Below are 8,806 nucleotides of genomic sequence, written 5' to 3'. Positions count from 1 at the left end.
AATCCTTATGCACCCACATATAACCCAGGTTGGAGGAATCACCCGAATTTCTCATGGTCCCAGAATCCTAATGTAGGTAATCCAAATTTCAATCAGCAAAATCTAAGGTCCAACCCAGTGATGAACAACCCGCCAGGCTTCCATGATAATGACAAAAAAATTACCTCTTTAGAGAAAAGCCTAGAAGCCATGATGAAAACACATACCAGCTTTATGCAAACTACGGGTCAACTCATAAATAATAACACCCAAGCTATAGCCCGTCTGGAAATGCAAGTAAGTCAGCTGGCTTCGACCATTAGTGAACGAGAACATGGTAGGTTACCTAGCCAACATGAGCCAAATCCTAGGAACCAAAATGGTCCACGACCCCAACAAGGAAACCAAGTTAATGGTATAAATGCCATTCATACCTTAAGATCAGGAAAACAAATAGACAATAAGGTAGTTGCACTTGATGATATAGATGACTCATCTGCCGAGTCACCTTCTAAAACTACTACCTTTCAACCTCAAGCACCAGAAACTGAAAATTCACCTAGTCCAGTACTTAAAAGTCCTAGAGCTCCTTTTCCAAACAGACTGAAATCCAATAAATCTGAACATTTAGACAAAATTTTAGAGGTATTTAAACAAGTCCAAGTTAATATTCCTCTTTTAGATATAATCCATCAGGTTCCAACTTATGCCAAATTTTTAAAAGATCTCTGCACTAGGAAAAGGACCACTAATGTACCAAAGAAAGCATTTTTGGCTGCAAGTGTCAGTTCATACCTATCTAGCCATGTGCCAATTAAATATAAGGACCCTGGAGCTCCAACAATTTCTTGTGTTATTGGAGAAACCAATATAAAAAAGGCCTTGCTAGATCTAGGAGCTAGTGTGAATATCCTTCCATATTCGGTGTATGAACAACTAGGATTAGAAAAACTTCAACCTACTGGGATCACATTACAGTTAGCCGATAGATCTCTCAGGATCCCTAAGGGAATGGTCGAGGATGTTCTGATAAAGGTTGAAAATTTTATTTTTCTGTAGATTTTATTGTTTTAGAGACTGAGCCAGTTGCGAATCCTAAAGGACATATACCTGTCATTTTAGGAAGACCATTCTTAGCTACGGCCAATGCTGAAATCAATTGTCGAAATGGTCTAATGAAGTTATCCTTTGGGAATATGACCATTGAGCTTAATGTTTTTAACTTAGAACAGGAATCCTCTTCTCATGCTGATGTCAATGTAGTCCAAGATGGTATTTATGAATCCATTGACATTAGTGATGATGAAGTCGACCTAGAGTCTAACCCCTGGTTAATCCATGAGTCTGAGGATGTCAATGAAATACTTAAAGAAAATCAGATTAATCAGGAATCGACACTTCCTACTGAACCAATCATTGAGATGGTGAACTCATCACCTAAACCATCGATAGAGGAAGCACCCATTTTAGAACTGAAGCCCCTCCCAGAACATCTCAAGTATGCATATCTAGGACCCAAAGAAACTTTGCCTGTAATTATTGCATCAGACCTAGATCCCAAGCAAGAGGAGGAGTTATTGTCAGTTCTAAAAGCAAATCAAGAGGCAATAGGTTGGACCATAGCAGATATCAAAGGAATAAGCCCTTCTATAGTTCAACATAGAATATACTTAGAGGAAGAGGCTAAACCAACAAGAGAAGCCCAAAGAAGGCTTAATCCAGTTATGAAGGATGTAGTTAAAAAGGAGATTCTGAAACTCCTAGATAGTGGAATAATTTATCCTATTTCTGATAGCTCTTGGGTAAGCCCAGTTCAAGTAGTACCCAAGAAATCTGGGGTAACAGTGGTCCAAAATGATGCAAACGAACTTATCCCAACTAGGACCCAAACGGGATGGAGGGTCTGTATAGACTATAGAAAGTTGAATGCTGCGACAAGGAAAGATCACTTTCCTTTGCCATTTATTGATCAAATGTTGGAAAGACTAGCCGGACAAGAGTTTTACTGTTTTCTTGATGGATACTCCGGTTACAACCAGATCCCCATAGCCGCTGAAGATCAAGAAAAGACTACATTCACCTGTCCATTTGGTACTTTTGCCTATAGACGAATGCCCTTTGGACTATGTAATGCACCGGCAACCTTTCAGAGATGCATGATCAGCATATTTTCAGATATGATAGAACGATTTCTAGAAATTTTTATGGATGACTTTTCTGTTTTTGGTCTAACCTTCTCCGAGTGTCTGAATCACCTGCAATTAGTTCTAGAACGATGTAAGGAGAAGCACCTAGTTCTCAACTGGGAAAAATGTCAGTTTATGGTCAAACAGGGAATAGTTCTTGGCCATGTCATTTCTAAAAAGGGGATTGAAGTGGACAAGGCCAAAATAGATCTAATTGCAAGTCTTCCACCACCTAAATCTGTGAAAGAAATACGTTCATTTTTAGGTCATGCTGGATTCTATAGAAGGTTTATTGCCAACTTTAGCAAAGTAGCACGTCCACTGACTAATCTTTTGGCAAAGGATACTAAATTTGAATTTACTCATGAGTGCTTGGAATCCTTTGAATTTCTAAAAAATGCACTTGTATCAGCTCCAATCATTCATCCTCCTGTCTGGTCTGAACCATTTGAATTAATGTGTGATGCGTCCGATCATGTTGTGGGCGCAATCTTAGGTCAACGAATAAATAAGCTGCCTAGAGTGATATATTATGCAAGTAAAACCTTAAATGATGCGCAGCTTAACTACACCACAACTGAGAAGGAGTTCCTTGCCGTTGTCTTTGCTTTAGAGAAATTTAGATCTTATTTGGTTGGGACCCACACCATTGTTTACACCGATCACTCAGCCATTAGACATCTCCTAGCAAAGAAGGATGCCAAGGCACGTTTAATCAGATGGATTTTGCTCCTTCAAGAATTTGACCTAGAAATTAGGGACAAGAAAGGCACTGAGAACGTTGTAGCAGATCATTTGTCCCGAATTCCAGTTGCACCATCTAGTGAACCACCCATCAATGAATCTTTCCCAGATGAGCAACTCATGTCTTTGTCTACTGAACCTTGGTTTGCTGATATTGTAAATTATTTAGCCATAGGCAAGATACCTTCTCATTGGACTAAGCAGGATAAATATAAATTCTTTGCCCAAGTGAAGTATTTCATTTGGGATGATCCTTATCTTTTTAAACAATGTCCTGATCAAATTATTAGAAGGTGTATCCAGATAACGAAGTCATGAATATTTTATCTTTTTGTCATGATCAAGCATGTGGGGGTCACTTCGCGTCTAAGAAAACTGCTGCTAAGGTTCTCCAATGTGGTTTTTATTGGCCCAATTTGTTTAAGGATGCTCACGAATATTGTAAAAATTGTGCTCAATGTCAGAAAATGGGCCGAATCACCAAGCGACACATGATGCCACTCAACCCAATCTTGGTAGTTGAAGTTTTTGATGTTTGGGGGATCGATTTCATGGGACCATTTCCAAATTCCTTTGGAAATGAATATATTCTAGTAGCAGTTGATTATGTTTCAAAATGGGTAGAAGCAATTGCATGTAGAACACCCGATAGCAAAATGGTCATTAAGTTTCTTAAAGAAAATATTCTCTCCCGTTTCGGTATTCCTAGGGCAATCATTAGTGATCGGGGAACCCATTTTTGTAACCGACCTTTTGCAACATTGATGAAAAAGTATAATGTCACCCACAAATTGGCCACACCATATCATCCTCAAACTAGTGGGCAAGTTGAAGTGTCAAACCGACAAATCAAACAGATCCTGAAAAAAACTGTTAATGCCAATAGAAAGGATTGGTCTTTAAAATTAATTGATGCACTTTGGGCATACCGAACCGCTTTCAAGACCAATCTAGGAATGTCTCCTTATAGGATTGTGTTTGGTAAACCATGTCACTTGCCTATTGAGATAGAACACAAAGCCATGTGGGCCATCAAACAACTAAATACAAATTTGAACGATGCTGGAAACCATAGGAAGCTTCAATTGAATGAATTAGAAGAACTTAGAAATGAAGCCTATGAAAATGCAAGGATATACAAGGAACGAACCAAAGCATTTCATGATCAATCAATTATAAGAAAAACTTTCAATATCGGACAAAAGGTGCTCTTATATAACTCTAGATTACATCTGTTTCCAGGAAAGCTTAGGTCTAGATGGACAGGACCATTTTTAGTAAAGGAAGTTTTTTCACACGGGGCTGTTGAGATTGAAAACCCAAGTAATGGTGTTATCTTTAAAGTTAATGGTCAACGATTAAAACCATTCTTGGAATTACCTGTCAAGACTGTTGAAGATGCCATGGTTCTTTATGAACCAACTTATTCTGATTAAGTTGCTTCGAGGTTTGGTCTGGCTGAAGACATAAAACTTAGCGCTTCTGGGAGGCAACCCAGCTTATTTAATTTCTAATGCTTTCTTTGTTTTCAGTTTGCTTAGGACAAATAAATTAGATAAACTCCATTGGGGACAATGTCGGTCAAGTTGAGGGGAGAGCTTGAACAAAATCAGGTGTTATCATTTCCTTTTCCTTCCACTATGAGTTATTTCTTGCATTTAATATATTATGTAAAAAAAAAAATAATAATAATAATAAAAAATATATATATATATATATATGAAATAAATTAATCTATAAAAGAAATAAGAGTAAGTTAGAAAGTATTTGCTAATGTAGTGAGTCACGGAGAAGATTAGCTGGTTAGACTCTTGGTGGCTTAGGTCATTTAAAGACTATTAGCACTTCCAATTGCACATGCACACTAACAAGGTAAAGTAGGTGTTAATTGTAAGGCCAATTAAGGATTTGAGTATTATTTAAATTAGATAATTTTCTCTACACCCCAATTGAAGAAATTTGAATTTAAGGAAAGAGCTACCTGCCTGAAATAAAATGCAAAACACAGAGTAAATGTGGATTGCCCTAAGCCTAGTAACCGGGTCTCTTCACCTAAGTCAAGTGTTGAGATTCGCGTCAAACGGTGGTGGGAAGGCCAGGATGCTCAGCAAAAAAAAAAAAAAAAAAAAAAAAAAAAAAAAAAACAGTGTGAAAGCTACCTTAGTTCTTTGTTTAATCTGGGGTGTATAAAAAATTAATCGAACTAAGTTATGAAAAATGATACAATTGGCCTGTACAAGTTAATACTGAAATACTAAGTTAGTTATCACTCACACAAGTGCTATAAAACTTTAAGTGTACTCTAAGAAAGCTTCTAAGTAGACTGACTACCGATTCTAATTCGAAGCTCATTACTTAGTAATACTAGAAAACTTCTTGAATTTCGATCTTAAATTAATTTGCAAAGGAAGGATCTTTTTGGAATATGATCTTATTTTGGTACATTGCTAAGGGACTAGCAATGATTAAGTTGGGGGGTGTGATTTATGTCACAAATTGACATAAAAAGTATCAATTAATATCTAAATTATCTAACTTTATTAAGAAATTGATACTTGTTATTATATTTTGCAGAAGAAGAGATCATCAATAGAAAGAACAAGGAAAGAGGATTCCAACGGCGCAAATTTTATGCAAAACGGAGTTAAATTGACCCAGGAATTGAAGAATGAAGAAAGAAGACTCAATTGGGTCAAACCCGAGTCAAATCAGATCAAAATTGGTCAAAAATCAACTGATTTGGTGATCTGGTTAGCCGCCTGGTCCACAGCAACAGGCGCATGGACCATGGACCCATCGGCGCACCATAAACCCCCTAAAACCTCTTAGTCCCACATCGGAAGTTTTGAAAACCTTATAACCCCCAAATGCCTATAAAAAGCCCCCAAAGGCCCTTGTTTTATGTATTCTTCCTTCCGATCAAGCTTGTAACCCTAGATAGTGGGGTTTTTAGCTCTCTTTTCAAGCCTCGAGCTTTGAGGTTTTTGTAATAAATTTTTTTTTATATATAAAATCTTATTTTTATGCAATTTCATCTCTTTACATTATGCAATTTATTTTTCTTGCAATTAGGATAGTTTAATTTATGCAATTTAATTTTATGCAATTAGGTTAGTTTAAATTATGCAGTTTAAATTTATGCAATTAGGATAGTTTAATTTATGAAATTAGGGTAGTTTATTTTTCTGTATTTAAATTTTGTAAGTAGATTTAGATCATGTCTAGCTAAGCATCCCTTCTAGGGTTTGCGATGAAGCTAGATCATGAGTAGGGATTTTACATAGGGTTCTTTCTTTTTCTTAGGGTTTCTTTTTCTTCCTCTTTTGCCAAGAATTTTTGATGAACTACAGTTGGGTCAGAGTCCCTTCATAGTTCATGCTTGATTCAGTGCATAGGAGGAGAAAACCCTAAGGGATCCTAGTTACTACTCCCCTGTAAAGAATCTTGATGGATTATCGTTGGGCCTTAGTCCCTTCATAATCTATGCTTGGGAAAGACAAGAGGAGTAGTCGTTAGGATCAATAAGAAAAATTCTAGGTAGAATTCCCTAATCTAGATCTAGTGGATTCAAAAACCCTAGATCCTTAGTCTTATTGTCTTTAGCAAACAACTTTCGACTTTCGATTTTTGTTAAAGCTCGCTTGAGCATAGATTTGAAAATCATTTTAAAAACCAAGTCTCTGTGGGATCGACCCGTACTCGCTGGTCGTGCTACTCTGCACACCGTGCGCTTGCGGTTTTATTTACAAATTTTAAGATTTGCACATCAAGTTTTTGGCGCCGTTGCCGGGGATTTGGCATTTTAAATTATTTTCAAATATTTGTTCTTCGTGCGTTATAACTCTCTTTCTTTTTTCTTTAGGTTTCTATATTTAGTTGGTGATTGCTGGAAAACTCAGGTACGCTTCTAATTTCTCTTTTATTATTTTTAGTTAATTACTTTTGCTTTTAGACCTAATCATTTGAATTTACTTAATCACAAAAAAAAAAATATAAAACAAAACAAAAGACATTTCATAATCGTGAAGTAAAATATCAAAATAAAAAAAAAATTCTAAATTAAAATCTTTTACATTCTTGGTCATCTTGTTTATTTGTATTTGCATTTTCATAATTAATCTAAGGGCATCAACCCATTAACAAGATAAGGTGGGGATTTATTACCCTTCCTTAGCCCAAAAACCATCTCCATCATATTGCATTACCTAGACTTTTAATCTTAAAATCAATTAGACGTCAACCTTAAGGAATTCGAGCTCAATAGGACAAGGAACCCTAAGAGTTCTACCAAGTTTGAGTTGTTTGATTAGTTGGTGTCTAGGCAAGTCCCTGAGGGTGGTTTGTTAAATTGGTTCAATTGCTGGCCTGGCCAACTCGTTTGGTGTCTAGAAAGGCAACGATGAGTGAACCTCCCACCTCTTATACTTACCTGGCTAACTAGTTGATCAATCTCCACTTGGAAGGTTTGAAGGGTCATCTTGGAACAGTTAGGAGCTGTCTAGATTTAGGTTAACCCTAGGATAGATTGAGTTTAATTTATTGATTCACTTGTTTGAAAAAAAAAAAAAATTTAAAATTTAAATTAATTTGGTTACTTTTCTTTAGATTTAGGACTCCTTAGGATCTTCTCTTTAGAACTTTTTCTCTTTTCTTTCTTTTCCTTATACATAAAAATTTTATAAAAAAAAAAAAATTGTATAAACATCGAGAACCGTACACCTCGTGTGTGGAGAAGAGTGTCGGGTCGTCTAGTTAGAATTGAGTCAATTCCTGTTGTTCCAATGGCTGAACCAATCCAACCCATGACCCTTAAGGATTTGTGTTATCCAGTTGGCTCCATCCAACCATCTTGTATCAGGTTGCCACAACCCACAGCTAACAATTTTGAAATCAAACCTCAAATCATAAATATGCTTCCAAAATTCACAGGATTAGAAGATGCTTATATATTTATTAGAGAATTTGAGGAGGTATGTGCAACCATGAAACTGCAATTAACAGAGGATGAGGTCAAACTTAGATTAATCAATTTGCCCTTAAGGACAATGCTAAGAAGTGGCTTTATAGTCTGCCAAACTATTCTGTCACTACTTGGGAGGGCTTTGTGAGAACATTTTTAAAAAAGTATTTCCCCATCATAAAACAGCTAGGATTAGGAATGAAATAAATCAATTTTACCAACTAGCTGGTGAATCATTTTGGAAGTACTTTGATCGTTTCAAGAATCTTTTGACCCAATGCCCACACCATGGAATAGAAACTTGGAGACTATGCCAGATCATCTATGAGGGGTTAGATTCAAACTCAAGAACCATGCTAGAGTCCATGTGCCAAGGCCAATTTATGGACAAAGAAACTACTGAAGCTTGGCAATTCTTAGAAGACCTAGCCGAGAAAAATTTACAGTGGGAAACAACTAGGGAACCTGATAAAGCTACACCTTCAAGAGGAGGAATGCATCAAATTCAACCAACCCTAGCATCAGAGGCCAAGATTGCAACCTTAACACGTAGATTGGAAGCCTTAGAATTACAGAGACCAGCCAATGTAAATCAAATATCTGCACCCATGTGTAAAGGGTGCAATGCACCAGACCATGTCTTAGAAGAATGTTCCTACTCGAATGAGTGTGCACAGGTGAATGCCACCTATCAAGGACCATTGAACAATCCTTATGCACCCACATATAACCCAGGTTGGAGGAATCACCCGAATTTCTCATGGTCCCAGAATCCTAATGTAGGTAATCCAAATTTCAATCAGCAAAATCTAAGGTCCAACCCAGTGATGAACAACCCGCCAGGCTTCCATGATAATGACAAAAAAATTACCTCTTTAGAGAAAAGCCTAGAAGCCATGATGAAAACACATACCAGCTTTATGCAAACTACGGGTCA

The 8,806-nt window shown here is 36.8% G+C and overlaps 1 non-coding gene across 1 annotated transcript; it reads right to left on the bottom strand.

The window, feature by feature from the left end:
* Positions 1–8,057: 8,057 nt before the first annotated feature.
* Positions 8,058–8,164, bottom strand: LOC140858942 (small nucleolar RNA R71). Its single transcript, XR_012142346.1, has one exon. It is a non-coding gene; the product is annotated as a small nucleolar RNA R71 (small nucleolar RNA).
* Between the last annotated feature and the right edge of the window lie 642 nt (positions 8,165–8,806).

Source organism: Elaeis guineensis, chromosome 6 (assembly GCF_000442705.2).
Source record: "Elaeis guineensis isolate ETL-2024a chromosome 6, EG11, whole genome shotgun sequence".
In the NCBI taxonomy this organism is placed as follows: domain Eukaryota; kingdom Viridiplantae; phylum Streptophyta; class Magnoliopsida; order Arecales; family Arecaceae; genus Elaeis; species Elaeis guineensis.
Note: the sequence above shows the minus strand (reverse complement) of the source record. Positions and strands in the feature narration are given on the sequence as shown.